Here is a 19,131-nt window from a genome sequence, read left to right on the forward strand (position 1 = left end):
CAAACTAGCCAAACCAGGACAGAAAGAACGACAGACCGACAGAAATTGCTATCGCTATATGTCACTTGGTAAATACAAAGTTCTATAAAATCTAGTCGCTATGCTAAAGCTTTTTAGTGCTATCAAAAAGCTTGTTATTCCAATTCAACGCTCGTTTTGTTTCAGCAGTCGTTCTTATTTAGGGCAAAATTTGGACAAAATTTGAAATTTAGTCAATATTTTTGATGAATTGTACTTTTATTGAATAGGTTTGTAATGAATAATTAAGAATACAAGTTCTAATTAATAATTAGATATCGATTTTTACCCCCCCCCCCTCCACTGCTCCATACAATCCATTTTATTTTTATCCAAAGGCTTTAGAGAGTTAGTACATTTTGGCATTAATATTAACTCTTTGTGGCATCTGCCCCCCTCACCTACAAAATGAAAGAAGGCCCCTCCTTCATAATAGCTGCAGCTTGCTTACACATCATGCACATTATTTTATTAAATATTGGGAAAATTATTTCAATTAAATGAATCTTTAAAATAAATGTCAGAAACTTTTTTCTGCAATAAGAACGTTGTTATCCCCCCTTCATCTTCCTTATTCATGGTTCTTCTTAATGAAGGAAGATGAAAGATTACAATGGAGATTTAGACAACCTGAGCATTAAAATGCGCTTTTTTATGTATCTAGTACCCAAACCTAAATAATGACTAATCGCAAGTCCTTCGTAATAGCTGATATACAATTATACACTTTTCTTTCTTCTTGTTTTTTATCTTAATTTTACTTTGGCTGCTTAATTTTACTTTCTGGGAGAATTTTCCAGTGGATATTCTCTGGGAGGATTTCTGCGGGAAGTAATTTTGCAGCGAGAATTTTTCTGGAGGGGATTGTTTACAGCCGAATTTTCCAAATGGGAAGTTTTCTAAGGGAACTCTTTAAGGGTATTTTCAAATGAAGAATTTTGCAGGGTGGGGGGAATTTTTCGGAAGGAAATTTTCAAAAAGAAGTTAGTTTTCCGGAGGTACTTTTCGGGGGATAGCCCGGACCCTACTCAACATACGAACTGGTTTCACTAGAGCACAAATGATACCTTTGCCTTTAGAGGATTGAAGTAGCGGGTAGCCACAGTTTTATTTTTATTTATTGATTTTTGTTCTTAATTTTACTTGATTGTCTGTGTTTTTGTTCGTTTTACATTCTATTTCTCATTCATATCAATTTTTATTTCTTTTATACTTGACTTAATATAGAATTTTATTTCTGCTCATTTTAGGTTTTGTGCTCACTCTTAACTTTCCAAAAAATTTTCTTTCTGGGAAATTTCGTTTTTAAATTAGCATGTGTTCACCAGCCATATTTTGAAAAAAAAAACTTAGTCACATGCAAATAGTTATACAAATGCAACTTTTACCATTGTTTTAGATTTCAATTTTTTTAATTTTTATGACCCTTTTTGATTTCTTCAATTATTCTGTAAAAATTTTACATATTAGCTGGAATAGCCTATTAATATTTTATATTTAGCTGGAATAGCCTAGCTGCAAATTCGATGCAAATATTAAGACAGAAACAAATGGTTTTACCTATATAGATATTGTACTTTCAGGGGTTGGGTATTTCGGGGGTATTTTTAAGGGGCCACGGTAAGATGAGATATATGCTAATATGTAATCCCGGGAGAAGTACTTTGCTCTAATCTGAGATATCATTCAGTTGTTATTTATACAAACAAAAGCCAGAACTTCATTCATGTGTGCTATTACTCATGTTTGATTATACTTCTTTGATGCTATATAATTATATTTCGGTTGACTAAATTATTTTTACTGTTCCATTCCCATAAAAGCCTGACGGGTTTCAACCCAAAGAATCATTAGTCCTGTGTAGATCCAAAGTCACGAAAGACATCGGCCCCAGAGACGCCTGCCTAAATGCTAGAAATTACTATTTTCCTATGAGCAGGTATCAGTAATTAGTGTTTGGTTGTAGGCTATAATGCAGACACAACTCAAGTTTTATAAGAAGTATTGATACTGATCAACTCGAGTGAAAACAGTCTCAATTTATGTTTTTAATCATCGACAGTTCCTATGAAAAAATCTGTACCGGAAAAGGTGAACTGAATAAAAGGATTTTACAAGAAGTGTAAGTATTTATTAAATTAATCATATGTTAAAATAAGTATTTTTGACAACTTTGTTAAGACTAAAAGAATTAATGACTTTTTGTAACTGGATATAAATTGTCTAATAATTTCAAGAAGTCAATGGAGTAAAAAGTAGCGATTGAATAAGCTTGTGTTGTTATACACAATGCAAACAAAATAATACTTACATTGTTACATGTTTGGACCAAGTATCTAATCTGCTTATATTTGTCAATTCACATGCTTGCTAAGAATAAAGTTTTAGTTTAGCCTAGTGACTATTAAAAATTTCATTGTTGCAGGGCTAAACAGTCTGTGGTAACGAACAACAAGCAAAGAAGAACCCGTGGAAATAGTAAACAGAATTAAAAAAAAAAGTTTTTTAAAACAGAATGCATATCATTTTATGATTTGTCGAAACATGTAAAAATGCAAGCAAGGAGCGAAATTAAAACTTAAAACGAACAGAAATTACTCCGCGTATAAAAGGGGTTGTCCCCTCTGCGACGCCTCGCCCTTTACGCAAAAGTTTGACTCGGTCACAACTCTACTTTTCTAAACAATAAGAAAACTTTAGTATAAAGAGCGGGGCGTTGCGGAGGGGACAACCCCTTTCATACACGGAATAATTTCTGTTCGTTTTAAGTTTTAATGTCGCTCCTTACATGCAGTTAAAATTTCTTTTTTTTATTTAATTTCTGAACGTTTTTGAATTAATGCATGTTTTGGTTTTGGCTCACCGCGCATGAATAATTAAAACGAAATTTGTATATTAGTTTTTTTTGCTAAATGGCTTTCTCATATTTTTGATTGGATGATTTTGAAAAAAAACGGTTGGGGAAGGGGGCCTAATTGCCCTCCAATTTTTGGTTACTTAAAAATGCAACTAGATTTTCTTTTTTTCGTACGAACGTTTTTGTCAGTAATAAAAGTACGAACCTTACGAATTAATTTACGTAACGAACTTCTATATTTGTGTTTTTATTACGTATATGAAGGGGTTCGCCCCCTCGTCAGAACCTCATTGTTTACACTAAGGCTTGAATTTTATCCCACATCTTTAAGAATTACCCCTGAATCACAAAGGCCGAAGAATAAATAGTTAACATTAATAAAATACTTTAGCGTAGAGAGCAAAGGATTGTGGAGGAGACGAACCCCCTTATATACGGTATTAAATGAAGAAAACAAGTTTTTTCAACTGAAAGTAAGGAGCAACATGAAAACCTGTAACGAATAGAAATTACTCCGTATATGAAAGGGGCTCTTACCTCCTCAACGCCCGACTCTTTACGCTAAAATTTTACCCTTTCTCATAATTCTACCTTTTAAAGCAATAAAAAAACTTTAGCGTAAAGAGCAAGGCGTTGAAAAGGTAACAGCCCCTTTCATATACGGAGTAATTTCTGTTCGTTTTAAGTTTTTATGTCGCTCCTTACTTTCAGTTAAAAAAACTTGTTTTTTTATTTAATTTCTGAACTTTTTTGAATTGATGCATGTTTTGATTTTGGCTTTTCGCACAAGAATAATTAAAACAAAATTTGTATATTAATTTTGTTTTGGCTAAATGGCTTTCTCATAGTTTTGATAGGACAATTTTGATAAAAAAGTGGTGGGGAAGGAGGCCTAGTTGCCCTCCAGTTTTTTGGTTACTTAAAAAGGTAGCTAGAACTTTTGATTTTTTTACGAACGTTTTTGTTAGCAACAAATATACGTAAATTACGAATTAAGTTACATGACGAGCTTCTATATTCGTATATTTTCCTCACTTATATGAGAGGGTTCGCTCCCTTGTCAATACCTTGCTTTTTACACTAAAGCTTAAATTTTACCCCAATTCTTTAAAAATGACCCCTGAATCACAAAGGTCCAGAACAAATAGTTGAAAATATAAAAATTGCTTTGGCGTAAAGAGCGAGGTATTTAGGAGGAGATGAACTTCCTCGTATGCATAATAATTTCTGTTCGTTTTAAGTTTTAATGCTGCTCCTTACATCCAGTTGAAAAAAACTTTTTCACATTTTTTTTTTCATTGTTTTTTTTTCAAGAATGCTAGAATGCTCTCCCTTAATGCAAATTCTCTTCCCCCATGATAAATTCTCCATGGAAAGATCGTCCCACGTACCTCTAGTCCCCTAGGGACTCTGGGGGAGTAAGTCACCCCCAAAGACATAGCTATTAGGTTTTTTCGTATATGCTGAACAAAATGGCTATCTGAAAATTTTGATCTGTTGACTTTGGAAAAAAATGAGCGTGGAAGAGGGCCTAGGTGCTCACAAATTCTTTGATCACTTAAAAAGGGCACTAGAACTTATAATTTCCTTTAGAATGAGCCCTTTGACGACATTCTAGGACCACTGGGTTTATACGGTCACCCCCTGGGGAAAAGAAAAAAATAAAAATAAACACGCACCCGTGATCGGTCTTCTGGCAAAAAAAATTTACAAAATTCGACATTTTTGTAGATAGGGAGTTTGAAACTTCTAGTGGAGGGTCCTCTGATACGCTGAATGTGATGGTGTAATTTTCGTTAAGATAATATGACATTTAGTGGATGTTTCCCCCTATTTTCCAAAATAAGGCAAATTTTCTCAGGATCTTAACTTTTGATTGGTGAGAATAAATTTGATCAAGCTTAAATATTTCTAATCAGCCTAAAAATTCAATTCTTTTGATGTATTTAATAGTATCAAAATTCCGTTTTTTAAAGTTTTGGTTACTATTGAACCGGGTCCTTCCTTAATTAAACAAAAAAAAACAAGTTTTTTAAATGAAAGGGGCTTTTCCTTCTCAACGTCCCACTCTTTACGCTACTAAAGTTTGACTCTTTCTCTTAACTCTACTTTTTAAACAGTGGAAAACTTTAGCGTAAAGAGCGGGGCGTTGAGAAGGAAAAGCTCCTTTCATATACGGAGTAATTTTTTCATATACAAAAATTACTCCGTTTATGAAAGGGGCTTTTCCTTCTCAACGCCCCACTCTTTACGCTACTAAAGTTTGACTCTTTCTCTTAACTCTACTTTTTAAACAGTGGAAAACTTTAGCGTAAAGAGCGGGGCGTTGAGAAAGAAAAGCCCCTTTCATATACGGAGTAATTTCTGTTCGTTTTAAGTTCTAATGTCGCTCCTTACTTTCATTTAAAAAACTTGTTTTTTTGTTTAATTTCTGGACGTTTTTGAATTAATGCATGTTTTGATCTTGACTCTCCGAAATTAAATAATTAAAACGAAATTTGCAGATTAATTTTTTTTTGGCTAAATGGCTTTCTTATAGTTTTAATCGGAAGATTTTGAGAAAAAAGAAGCGAGGGAGGAGGCCTAGTTGCCCTCCAGTATTTTGATTACTTAAAAAGGCAACTATAACTTTTAATTTTTTTACGAACGTTTCATAAGTAAAAAATATACGTATCTTACGAATTAACTTACGTAACGAACTTCTATATTCGTATGTTTTTATTGCGTGTATGAGGGGGCTCACCCCTCGTCGATACCTCGCTCTTTAAACTAAAGCTTAAATCTTGTCCCAATTCTTTAAGAATGGCCCATGAATCACAAAGGCCGTAGAATAAATAGTTGAAATTACTAAAAATAAATTAGCGTAAAGAGCGAGGTATTACGAGGAGGTAAACCCCTCATATGCGTAATCATTTTTGTCCTTGTTTTCAGTAGAAAAAACTTTTCATATTTATTTTTTCATTGTTTTTTTTTATAATGCTAGAAAATCATGCGCCCCCTTCATTGAAAGTCTCTTCCCCCATGATAAGTTCCTCCATGGAAAGATCCATCCACGTACCCCCCCCCCCAAACCAAAAAAAAATCCCCCTGAAAATGTTTGTACACTTCCCAGTAACCATTACTACATTTAAACACAGGTCAAAGTTTGTAACTTGCAGCCCCTTCCACGGGGACTACGGGGGAGTATGTCGTCCCCAAAGATTGTTATTAGGTTTTTCAACTATGGTGAATAAAATGGCTATCTCAGAATTTTGATCCGGTGACTTTGGGGAAAACGAGCTTGGGAGGAGGCCTAGGTGCCCACCAATTTTTTTGGTCACTTAAAAAGGGCACTAGAACTTTTAATTTCTGTTAGAATGAGCCCTTTTGCGACATTATAGGACCACTGAGTCGATACGATCACCCCTGGGAAAAAAAACAACAAAAAAAAACAAAAAAACAAGAAAACAAATAAACACGCATCCGTGATTTTTCTTCTGGCAAAAAATGCGAAATTCCACATTTTTTTAGATAGTAGCTTGAAACTTGTACAATTAGGTTCTCTGATACGCTGAATCTGATGGTGTGATTTTCGTTAAGATTGTATGACTTTTAGGGGGTGTTTCTTCCTATTTTCTAAAATGAGGCAAATTTTCTCAGGCTCGTGACTTTTGATGGGTGATACTGATCTTGATGAAACTTATATATTTAAAATCGTCATCAAAATGCGATTCTTTTTTCTTTGCGAACTGTTTGATACAGTTCGTTACCACGAACTGTTTGATATTTTATGTTCGTTTTAAGTTTTATTGCTACTCATTACTTCAAGCTAAAAATTATGTTTTATTTATTTTCTCATTGTTTTTTTAAATAATACTAGAAAATCCTGCGCACTCTTGATGGAAATTCTCTTCCCTCATGATAAATTCCTCCATGGAAAGATCCTCCCACGTAACCCTCTCTCCTGACCCACTCCCACCCCAACGCTAAAAAATCCCCCTGAAAACATCTGTACACTTCATAATAACCATTACTACATGTAGACAATGGTCAAAGTTTGTAACTTGTAGCCCCTCCCCCTGGAACTGTCGGGGATTAATTCGTCCCCAAAGACATAGATATTAGATTTTCGACTAAGCTTAACAGAATTGCTATCTCAAAAATTTTAATGGGTGAATTTGGAAAAAAACTGAGCGTGGTAGGGGGGCCTAGTTGCCTTCTCTCTCTCTCTCTTAATCGAGCTGTTTAAGCTTTAGTATTAATAAATGGACAATGAATTAGTTCCTGAAGTGCGTTTACAGTGACAAATTAAAGCATCGATCTTTAAATATTATGGTCGACGTGTATGAAACCAAATATGCGCCTAAGAAACAATCATTTTCTAACAAACAAAACGACTAGAAAATTTAATAAAAGCCAATATGTTTTTGTGAAATAATTGTTTTTATTCGGCAATTAAAAAAAAACGAATTCTCAAATTAAAGTAAAGGATGACATTCAAAATTAAAACTTACAGAAACTATTTCAAATATATGAGGACCCCCCCATTCAAACTTCTTCTCTGTCCCTCTAATGTTGGACTATTCCTTCAAGAACGACTGCTTAAACATTAGTAAACTCAAAATTGAATTTTTATTAAAAATTAACTTGCAATCCTTCATTTCTTTTCTTGAGTAAAAAATCTGAAAAGTCAACTACAAATAATCTTGTAATTAGCCCTTAAATAAACTAGCCAAAGAACAGAAATAAATTTTTTGAAAAAGCTGCAAAAAATATATTTTTTATGTAAAAGTAAAGAAAAATAGCGAAAAGTAAGAGAGAAAGTAAAGAGAGAAATTAAAATAAAGGAACCAGAATGAGGTCATGCAATTAGTCCAACTCAAATAAACAGAAAGAAATTACACACAAAACAAGCGAAAACACAAATAGATTAGAAAGTTAAATTTGGAAAGGAACAAAAGCTTAGACGAGTAAAGGCTGGGATAGCAAGACATTCCAACCTTCTAAAAGCATACTATCGTGTCATTTCCTCTTCACTAAGACGATGAATACTCAGCAAAATTTCCTGCATTATCATAGCATTCAAATGTTAAATATATCTTAAACTTTCAGGAATTTGTCTTTGACATCATTATATTTTAAACACTACATTAAGTTTATTCCGTCCGTTACAATAAATTTCCATTAACATTTTTTTATTTTTATATAATTTCTTTTCAAATGCAAGGAAAACAAATGTAATTTTATATAATTTCTTTTCAAATGCAGGGGAAACAAATTGCTTCCATAAACTGAACAGATTACTTCAAGAAACTGCTGATGCTTGCTTTCAAAAGTTATATATAGGCATCAGTTTTTATACTTTTGAAATGATTCGTACTAAAATGATTTTTTTTCTCTACCCTTGATTAGCATTGAGACATTATTATTAGAAGAGGTTCTTTTGAAAGTACTAAGAAAAACTTTAGCGTAAAGAGCGAGTCATTGATGAGGGGGCGAAACCCCCCCCCCCCTCATATACGTAATAATTTCTGTTTTGTTTTAAGTTCTAATGGTTCTCATTACTTTCAGTTGAAGAAATTTGTTTTTTTTAGTTTAATTTCTGATCGTTTTTTAAATAATGCTGGAAAATACGGCGCCACCTTCTTGAAAAATTCCCTTCCCCTAAAAAAAATTCCTCCATGGAAAAATCCTCTTGCGTAATCTTCTCCTCCTGACCCCCCACCCCCATCAAAAAAGAATCTCCATACAAACGTCTGTATACTTCCCAATAACCAAAGCTATAAGTAAACAATGGACAAAATTCACGACTTGCAACCCTTCCCCTGTGGGCTTAGGGGGATTAAGTTATCCTCAAAGACATATCTATTAGGTTTTTCGACTATGCCGAACAAAATGGTTATCTCAAAATTTTGGTCGGGTGAATTTGGGGGGAAAATGAGCATTTGAGGGGGCCTAGTTGCCCTCCAATTTTTAATTTATTGAGTGGCTGGTGGTAACGAACTGCAAGTAAGCAGCAACTTTTGTTACCTGTGCTTAAACCAAAAATAAGTTTTAAATGTAATACAGGCCGATGTATTATATAAATTGGATTTTCAGGCTGATTCCAAATATATAAAAGATACCAATCAAAAGTTACAGGCCCAAGAAAATATCCTCAATTTTGGAAAAGGAGAAAAGCAGCGAGTAAATCGTAAGTGATTTGTTTTAAACTGAACCATCAAAATTAAGCATACAAGATTGCAGAGGTTTCAAGCATCTATCTACAAAAAAGTGAACTTTTGCATTTTTTATACGACATTTTTTTTTGTTTGCCCCCCCCCCCCCCCAGGGGTGATGGTATCGAATTAATTATTCAAAAGCTAGGAAAGAAGGCTATTTGGAAAGAAAAATGAATGTTTTACTGACATTTTTATTGCCAGATAATATTTTGGAGAAAAAGAATAGTATTTTCTACCATTTTGTGGCATAAAACGACACAAAAAGGTGGTCAAAAAACCATCAAATGAAAATTTATGGGTAATCAATTTACATTTATCAAAATATCAATATATCGAGGTTTATAGTTTCAGAGACAGTAATAATTTATGATCGCTCATTCGTACTAGAAATTGATTTCTGGCACAGAAATCAGCCTGTATTAACATGCCTAGTGGTACACAGATGGAAAAGTTAGGAGCCTTCCTTGGAAATTTCTACTGAGGTGAAGGCTTGGCTGTTGCTTTCAGGAGCTTTTTTCACCACATTTAAGTGGTAATATTTATCATTATAAATTTATATACAATATTTAACGTCCTGCTATTTCCCTTTCCCTCCTCTACTGGTGTCCGTGTGGGAAATTACTACGCAGTTTTCAAAAAACTGCCTTCAAAACCGTAGAAATTGTCAGTATAAACGTTCTTTTCTATTTTAAAACCCCCATCCTCCTAATAAATATCCGAGGGGTGTATTTTCAAACGATGAACAACAGTCTCGAATCATTGTTTTACAGATCTTAGATTTGAATCTAAAAATAGGAATTGAAAGAAGGATTTGCCACCCATTATATCTAACAGAGTCTCAGGTCAAAGAAGCTCATAGTAACTAACCACCAGTAAAGAGCAACCCTATGTTAATAGAAACAAAACTCTAAAAAATTTTGATTCTAGAAAATGCAACAATAAAATCTATTTTTCATGCTGATTTTGAGAGATGTAAACTATATGTCTTCTGTTGCGCCCTGGGTGACCTCTATATTAGCAAACCATCCCCCTCGTCTCCTAAATTGTCCAGGTCAAATCCAACAAAATTTTCTTTTACTCACAACGTTTTCCATTTATTTAAATATTACTTTTATTACTTTAGCCTCTGCAAAACTATTAATTTTATCGTATAATTATCTTGTTAAGAATGGTGGAAAACATGGTGGAAAACGGAAAATTTCAGATTCAATTTTCTTATACTTAAAATTACAAAATGATTGTAACTGTTATAACTCTTAAAAGTTTTAGAACTGATAAATTTGAAAACTTGAGATTTTGCAAATCTAAAATTTTTGTGCCCGGAGCAGGTGTTGAAATTACAGATGGAACTATCACAATTTTTAGAAATAGGAAATAATTCCTCAATTTAAGAAATAGGAAATAAACTTACTCAGATAAGAGTACCATCTTAATCAAAAACCTACAGTGAAAACCAACATGCATGAGAGACCTGAAGGTGCAGTAAGATATATATATATATATATATATATATATATATATATATATATATACATATATATATATATACATATATATATATATATATATATATATATATATATATATATATATATATATATATATATATATATATATATTTATATATATATATATATATATATATATATATATATATATATATATGTGTGTGTACATATATATATATGTATATATATATATATATATATATATATATATATATATATATATACATATATATATGTATATATATATATATATATATATATACATATATATATATATATATATATATATATATACATATTATGTATATATATATATATTATGTATATATATATATATATATATATATATATATATATATATATATATATATATATATATATATATAGATGTATACATATATATATATATATATATATATATATATACATATATATATATATATATATATATATATATATATATATATATATATATATATATATATATATATATATATATATATATATATATATATATATATATATATATATATATATATATATATATATATATAGAGAGAGAAAATAGACAGGGTATCAGGTAGAAATATGGTGTTTTTGCTAGGAGATTTTGCTAGGAGGTTGGTAGAAATAAGGATAGATGGTATTTTAGCCTAGGTAAATTTGGTGTAGGAAAAGAAAACAGTAATGGCTATAGGCTTTTGCAATTTTGTAGATAGAACAACCTAGTTATAATCAATACGGTGTTTGGTCACAAAATGGCCCATAAGTTGACATGGTATTCACGTGATGGTAAGACAGCAAACCTTATTGTTTATGTTATTGTAAACAGAAGACTAGCAGGATCAATACAAGATACTAGGGTGTATAGGAGTGCCGTTATTGATGTTAAAAGTAAAGATCACCATCTAGTAGTGTCTAAGGTTAATTTAAAGCTGAAATTTCGGAAGGGTAACTCCCTCCCGGAAAGTTATGATGTTGGTAGACTTCAGGATGAAAATTTGAGAAAAAAAATTCCAGGAACAGTTGAGTACTAAACTTGAGGGTTTAAAATTTGACAATGTGGAAGATGGATGGAATAATTTCAGAAAAACAATTTGTGAAGTTGCTGATGATGTCCTAGGGAAGAGTGCTAAGACTGCAACTAGGAATATTAGTGAAAAAGCATTAGGTTTAATAGAGAGTAGAAGGGGTTTGTATAAGAACTATCTGAGTGATAGGTCGTATGAAAACAAAAGGAATGTAAAGAAAGTGGTGAAAGCATTAAAATATGAACTAAGGAGATATGAAGTGGAGGCGATGGATAAAATTGCTGAGGATCTGGAAGATGCGGCTAGACGGCATAATAGTAAAATATTATACTGGCATGTTAATAAATTGAAAGAGAGTAGCCAATTCGGACTAGTCCCAGTTAAAGGTAGAAATGGGGCCACAATTAGTGATAAGGAAAAAGTTAAAGAAAGATGGGTGGAACATTTTGAGAATGTGCTAAACCAAGATGCAGTTGCAGGAAAAGATATAGATGAAAATGAAAAAGTTTGTGATACCTTGGATGTGAAGGAAGATTTGTTTAGTGAGGAAGAATTAGCGACAGTACTAAAAGGGTTAAAAAATAATAAGGCCCCAGGTGCTGACAGTAGGATTAATGGGTTTCTTGAATATGTTGGCTCTGAGGTTAGGAATAAGCTACTGAAGATTATGAACATGGTTTTTGAAAAAGGGGAAGTACCCAATGATTTTAGGAAAACCTTAATTAAACCACTGTATAAGAAAGGTGACAAGAGTGAGTGTCGTAATTATCGAGGCATTAGTCTGGTCTCTGTAGGTAGCAAATTACTGAGTAATATGATACTTTTTAGACTGAGACATGCTGTAGACAAAGTTTTAAGGGAAGAACAATGCGGTTTTAGAAAAGGTAGAGGATGTGTCGACCATGCTTTCACTCTTAGGTTAATAATTGAGAAGTCCCTTTGTTGTCAAACACCTTTGGTCCTTAGTTTTATCGATTATGAGCAAGCTTTCGATTCTGTTGATAGAACAGCGTTAACAAAGGTCTTATCGTTATATGGTATACCAGAAAAATACATTAAAGTGATTTGCGCTATGTACGAGAATAATACTGCTGCGGTTAAGGTAGGAAATGAGGTTAGCAACTGCTTTTGTATTAAATCAGGAGTTAAGCAGGGTTGTGTTCTATCCCCCTTTATATGGATTATTTTGATGGACTTCGTCTTAAGGAGCACACGAAAGGCAATTGGAGACCATGGAATCAAATGGGGAGGAAGAACGCTCCTGGACTTAGATTATGCTGATGATTTAAGCATATTAGATGAAAGTGTGAGCAAAATGAATGAATTTTTAGAGGTTTTACGAGTTCAGGGTGCTAAAATAGGCTTGAAAATTAATGTTAAGAAGACTAAGTCACTAAGGCTAGGAATAAGTGAAGATTAACATGTGACATTAGGTAACGAAAAGATTGATCAGGTTGGGAGCTTCAGTTACCTTGGTAGTATTATTAGTAAAGATGTTAAAAGTAGAATAGCTAAAGCTCAGGGTGTTTTTTCACAGTTAAAAAAAGTTTGGAAGAATAGAAAGATAAGTCTACATACCAAGATTAGAATATTGGAAGCCACAGTGATGACAGTGGTCAAATATGGCTCTGAAGCATGGGCACTCCCAAAAGCAGATGAAAAATTTACTAGATGTTTTCCAGAGAAATTGCCTACGGATTGTTCTGGGAACCCGGCTGACTGACCGTATTTCAAACAGTAGGTTGTACTAAAAGTGTGGTTCAATCCCGCTTTCTGGGGCTATAATGAAAGAAAGGTTGAGATGGCTAGGCCACGTTCTACGGATGAAGGATGGCAGATTACCGAAGATTGTCCTTTTTGGCCAACCGTCTGGGGCTACACGGAAAGCAGGTCGTCCTTGTTTGGGTTGGGGGATGTCAAAAATAAAGATTTAAAGGAAATGGGAACTTCCTGGGAGGTTGTAAAGAGGGAGGCTTTAAATAGATTAGGTTGGAGGAGGAGCTTGCGTGGCTGTGTTGGCCTCAGGCGGCTTGGTGCTGCAGTGAGTTATTAGTAGTAGTAGTAGTAGTATATATATACATGTATAAATATATATATATATATATATATATATATATATATATATATATATATATATATATATATATATATATATATATATATATATATATATATATATATATCAAACAGTTCGTGGTAACGAACTGTAGTAAGGAGCGACTCGGTTCAATAGTAAACGAAACTCTAAAAAACGAAACTTCGATGCTAAAAGATATATCAAAAGAATCAGATTTTCATTCTGATTTTAAATATATAAGTTTCATCGAATTTAGTCTTTGTCATCAAAAGTTAAGAGCCTGAGAAAATTTGCCTTATTTTGGAAAATAGGGGGAAACACCCCCTAAAAGTCATAGGATCTTAACAAAAATCACACCATTGCATTCAGCGTATCAGAGAACCCTATAGAAAAAATTGTCCCCTCCGCAATCCCTCGCTCTTTACGCTAAAGTTTGACTCTTTGCCACAATTCTGCTTTAAAAAAAAAATTAAAAGCTTTAGCGTAAAGAGCGAGGGATTGCGGAGGGGACAACCCATTTCATATACGGATTAATTTCTGTTCGTTTTAAGTTTTAATGTCGCTCCTTACTTTCAGTTAAAAAAAACTAGTTTTTTTTATGTAATATATATATATATATATATATATATATATATATATATATATATATATATATATATATATATATATATATATATATATATATATACCTATATATATATAGGGCGACATAACTGTATAGAGTGACACTCAAACTTAAACCAGATAAAAATTTATGCTTACATCAGAGGGGCTGTCCCCTCCTCAACTGCTCCACTCTTTACAGTAATGTTTAACTTTCTCCTCATATTGTAAGAACGACTACTTAACCACATGACCTGTTTCTTTCGAATAAGAAATATTTTTAAAACACTATACAGCTTTCTTCCTCCTACCAGGAAATAAATATTGCCCAACGTACTCTAAGAATTCCAGGCTAATCTCTTCTTACGCTGTTTCTTTCTACCAAAAAACCTGATGGATTAGTGCTTCCCAGTCCAGAAAATATGCAGGTTTTTGTAATGGGAGTTAAAGTCATCGTTGTTTGGATATATATCTTTGAAAACTTTCCAGATGCCATCAACCATTAATGCCATTAGCCATCAGAACCAGGCTGGAACAAGCCAGAGTTGGGCCTGTAGCAAATGTTACCAAAAGACTCTATGCTTTGTATGATAGTAAAACCGAATGTAACTGTTACAAATAAAATTTTCTTGATTTAGTCTGATCGATTTTAGAGGTAACACTAGAAAAACGGAGGGAGGGTAGATTCGAACCATCTAAAAAGTCAGATTTTGTGGCAAATTATTGGAACCCATAATTTTTCATCTTGAGATAACTAGGACAAAAGTATATACGGCCCCTAGGTGTAAAGTGATAGATTTAGGGAGCAATTCCGTCAGCAGTTGCATCAGTGCTAGCATACCTACTGATTTATCGTGATACCTCACAATTTTCTTTAAAATATCTCGCTCAAAATCTGATCTTTTGATCTATCGATACGTGTTAATATTGTGATTGTTGTCGATCCCAATCGAAATTGGGTTAATGAAATCCGGAACCATTCACATAATTTGGTAAAACTAGCGTCGGTTCTTCGGCACCTGGATCGGGCAGCTTCGGATCTAAAGTTGGGCAGCTGCTGGCTGATTTTAGTACCAAAAGAACTTGATGGTAATTAAAAACATTGATGCCGATTGTTAATTTCAACGCTTGGGAAAACGCAGAGCAGCACAGATGGCATGGGGATATATCACTTGGTGTTGGGTGTCAAAGGGATCATCATTTGCTAAAACCCTTACGCTAAGTAAACAGAGGTACATAATGCATATGGAAAAAGTCACGGATATATTTCTATTGATGTTTTGGCTCCCCACCCCACCCCCTAGAATCAAAATACAAAACCACCAGAATCAAAAATGTATTTTGGTAGCAAGTAAGGATGGCTCCTACGCCTCATGTACAGGAAGGTATTATAATTTCAATTACCACACTTATTGGTTTTCAATACGTACTAAATTAGCTAAATGCTATCCCAACTTTTTCCCCAACTTTTTTACATTTTTTTTCAACATTTTGATTGCAAATTTACCAAGCTGCTAACCAGAGTTCAAATCCGAACGCTTGCCAAACTGGGTACATAAGGTCAGATTTTACTGGGAACAATTTTATTTTGACTTGAAATAGACTAGCTTAAACTTCTATAACCCAAATTGGAGGCCTTAAACCAAATTGAATTTCCAATTTTTAAAAGAAATCAATGAATGTCATTGGAATTTAAAGCACAGAGAAAATGATATCTATGAGGGATCTACCCAAAGCCCCCAACAAGGCCCGACTCTATACGTTAAAGTTCTATTGAAGTTTTTATAAGTTCGATAAATTCGTTCGATATTACCAATAAGTTCGATATAAGTTCGATATACCAATTCGATATTGGTAACTACAAACTTCTTATTTGCCTTTCAATACATTTGGACTGAAAATTTTATTCTGTTTTTAGACTTTTTGTGAATTATTTTTTTGTTCCTTTGCTCTTAGGTTGCAGTAGCTGTTGATTAGATTTTTAAGCTTAGTTTCAAAACTGAAAGATGCCTAAGTGACTCGACCCCTCTAGCCGCAAGTTCTATAGATCATAAGAATAATCAACCCATTAATCGATTCAAGTCACTTTTTGTATGCCAACGACATTCTTCGTTTAGCTGATAATCTTGGGGTGCTCCAGAACACCATTGATGTTGTTTGCTCCAGACGGATTGAAATCGGTCTTTTAGTTCCTACTTCCAAAACCGAGTTTCCGCCTCTGGAACGGAGACTGTCTTCACAGATACAATCAATGTTTGTCAAGATACAATCTCATCTTCCTGTTCGCTTAGGTATTTTGGCCTTTCATTTGGAGAATCGATCCGCTAAACGGCTTATAATTGATTCTTTGAAAGAAAAACTAAAACAATCTTACGGGCTTCTCCCAAGGCAAAGCGCCACTTTGATAAGAAAACCCTCGGTTGGCTGTCTAACGTGTTTTTCGCATCACATGTGTTGTTTTGACACAATTTTAGAAGCTTTTCCCCGCCTTTAATAAAAATCTAGCTCCATTGTTGTCCCTTAGGCTCTACAAGTATTTTCTCAGTATCCCTATTTTGACCCATAATAGTTACAAGTTCCGACGGTATATATATATATATATATATATATATATATATATATATATATATATATATATATATAAATATATATATATATATATATATATATATATATATATATATATATATATATATATATATATATATATATATATATATATATATATACATATATATGTATATTTCTAGATTATATTAGATTATATTTTTATTAGACGCTATATTAGATTATATTTTTGTTTCTTGTCAAGTGCCTAGTGTCGTAATTTGTTAGATTTCTTTGTATTTGATGTTGTTTAATAAAAGTTAAGTTGCCAATAATTGTACATTATTTTTGTCAGTGTCCTTTTCGGTTTTCTTTTCATAGTCCTCTTAGTGCGTCTTACGTATAAAGTGTTTTAGTGCGAACTAAGGGTAACAACAAATTATTATCATCAAACAGTTTGCGGTAACGAACCGTAAGTAAGGAGCGACCTGGCTCAATAGTAATTGAAATTCTAAGAAACTGAAATTTTGATACCAATAGATACATCAAATAAATCAAATATTTGCCTTATTTTTGAAAAGGGGGGAATTACCCCCTAAAAGTCATTGAATCTTAATGAAAACAAGATCTACGCTGAATGGGCAACGTGAGGTGTCGTGGCAACCTTTGTCCGGCTTCGCTGAGAAAAGTGCTGGGAGAGCAACACTTTGGTTTTGTTTCCTCACTTCGATTAAACACTGAAGTTGTTAATCTGTGAGGATGTTAAAATTAATACTAGGTACACCAACTCGCAAAAGTTACAAACCCCTCATTGCAAATAGCAAAAGTTGCAAACCCCTCAAATGATTGTAGCCTAGCATCCGATTATTACTTACATGTCCCCTACATGTCTTACCACTGGAACCGAATCGGTCTTACCATCAAATTAAATAAAAAAAGATTAATGGAAAGTAAGGAGCGGCATTAAAACTTAAAACGATCAGAAATTACTTCGTATATGAAAGGGGCTGCTTCCTCATCAACGCCCCGCTCTTTACGCTAAAGTTTGACTCTTTATCTTAACTCTACTTTTTAAAACAGTAAAATACTTTAGCGTAAAGAGCGGGGCGTTGATGAGGAAGCAGTCCCTTTCATATGCGAAATAATTTCTGTTCGTTTTAAGTTTTAATGCCGCTCCTTACTTTCCGTTAAAAAAAACTTGTTTTTTTTTTCTGAACGTTCTGAATCGATGCATGTTTTGATTTTGACTCTCCGAAGATGAATAATTAAAACGAAATTTGCATATTTATTTTTTGCTAAATGGCTTTCTCATTGTTTTGATCAAATGATTTTGAGAAAAAAGGAGCGGGGGAGGAGGCCTAGTTGCCCCCCAATTTTTGGTTACTTAAAAAGGCAACTAGAACTTTTAATTTTTTACGAATGTTTTTATTAGTTAAAGATATACGTAATTTACAAATTAGCTTACGTAACGAACTTCTTTATTCTCATGTTTTTATTACGTATATGAGGGGGCTCACCCCCTCGTCAGTACCTCGCTCTATATACTAAAGCTTAAATTTTATCCCAATTTCTTGAGAATGACCCCTGAATCACAAAAGCCGTAGAATAAACAGTTGAAATTACTAAAAATACTTTAGCGTAAAGAGCGGGGTATTGGGAGGAGGTAAGCCCATCATATACGTAATAATTTCTGTTCGTTTTAAGTTTTAATGCTTCTCCTTACTTTCAGTGGAAAAAATTTTCATATTTATTTTTTAATTGTTTTTTTTTAAATAATGCTAGAAAATCCTATGCTCCCTTCATGAAAATTTTCTTCCCCCATGACAAATTCCTCCAAGGAAAGTTCCCCCAACATATGCCCCTCTTCTCGACACCCCCAACCTAAAAATACCCCTGAAAACGTCTGTACACTTCCAAATAACCATTACTATATGTAAGCACTGGTCAAAGTTTGTAACTTGTAGCCCCTCCCACGGGGACTGTGGGGGAGTAAGTCGTCCCCAAAGAAATAGTTATAAGGTTTCTCGACTACGCTGAATAAAATGGCTATCTCAGAATTTTGATCCGGTGACTTTGGGAAAATAATTAGTGTGGGAGGGTGCCTATGTGCCCTCCAATTTTTTTGGTCACTAAAAAGGACACTAGAACTTTTCATTTCTGTTAGAATGAGCCCTCTTGCAAGATTCTAGGACCATTGGGTCGATACGATCATATCTGGAAAAAAAACAAATAAACACGCATCCTCGATGCGTGTCCCGCTTCTGGCAAAAAATACAAAATTCCACATTTT

The 19,131-nt window shown here is 33.4% G+C and overlaps 1 long non-coding RNA gene across 2 annotated transcripts in view; it reads left to right on the forward strand.

Moving 5' to 3' along the window:
- Nucleotides 1–1,991: 1,991 nt before the first annotated feature.
- Nucleotides 1,992–19,131, forward strand: part of LOC136035832 (uncharacterized) — a 49,864-nt gene continuing 32,724 nt past the window's right edge. For both annotated transcript variants that reach the window (XR_010619527.1, XR_010619525.1), the window contains exon 1: nucleotides 1,992–2,140. This is a non-coding gene — a long non-coding RNA (uncharacterized LOC136035832). The remainder of the gene's footprint in view (nucleotides 2,141–19,131) is intronic.

Source organism: Artemia franciscana, chromosome 14, assembly GCF_032884065.1.
Source record: "Artemia franciscana chromosome 14, ASM3288406v1, whole genome shotgun sequence".
NCBI lineage: Eukaryota > Metazoa > Arthropoda > Branchiopoda > Anostraca > Artemiidae > Artemia > Artemia franciscana.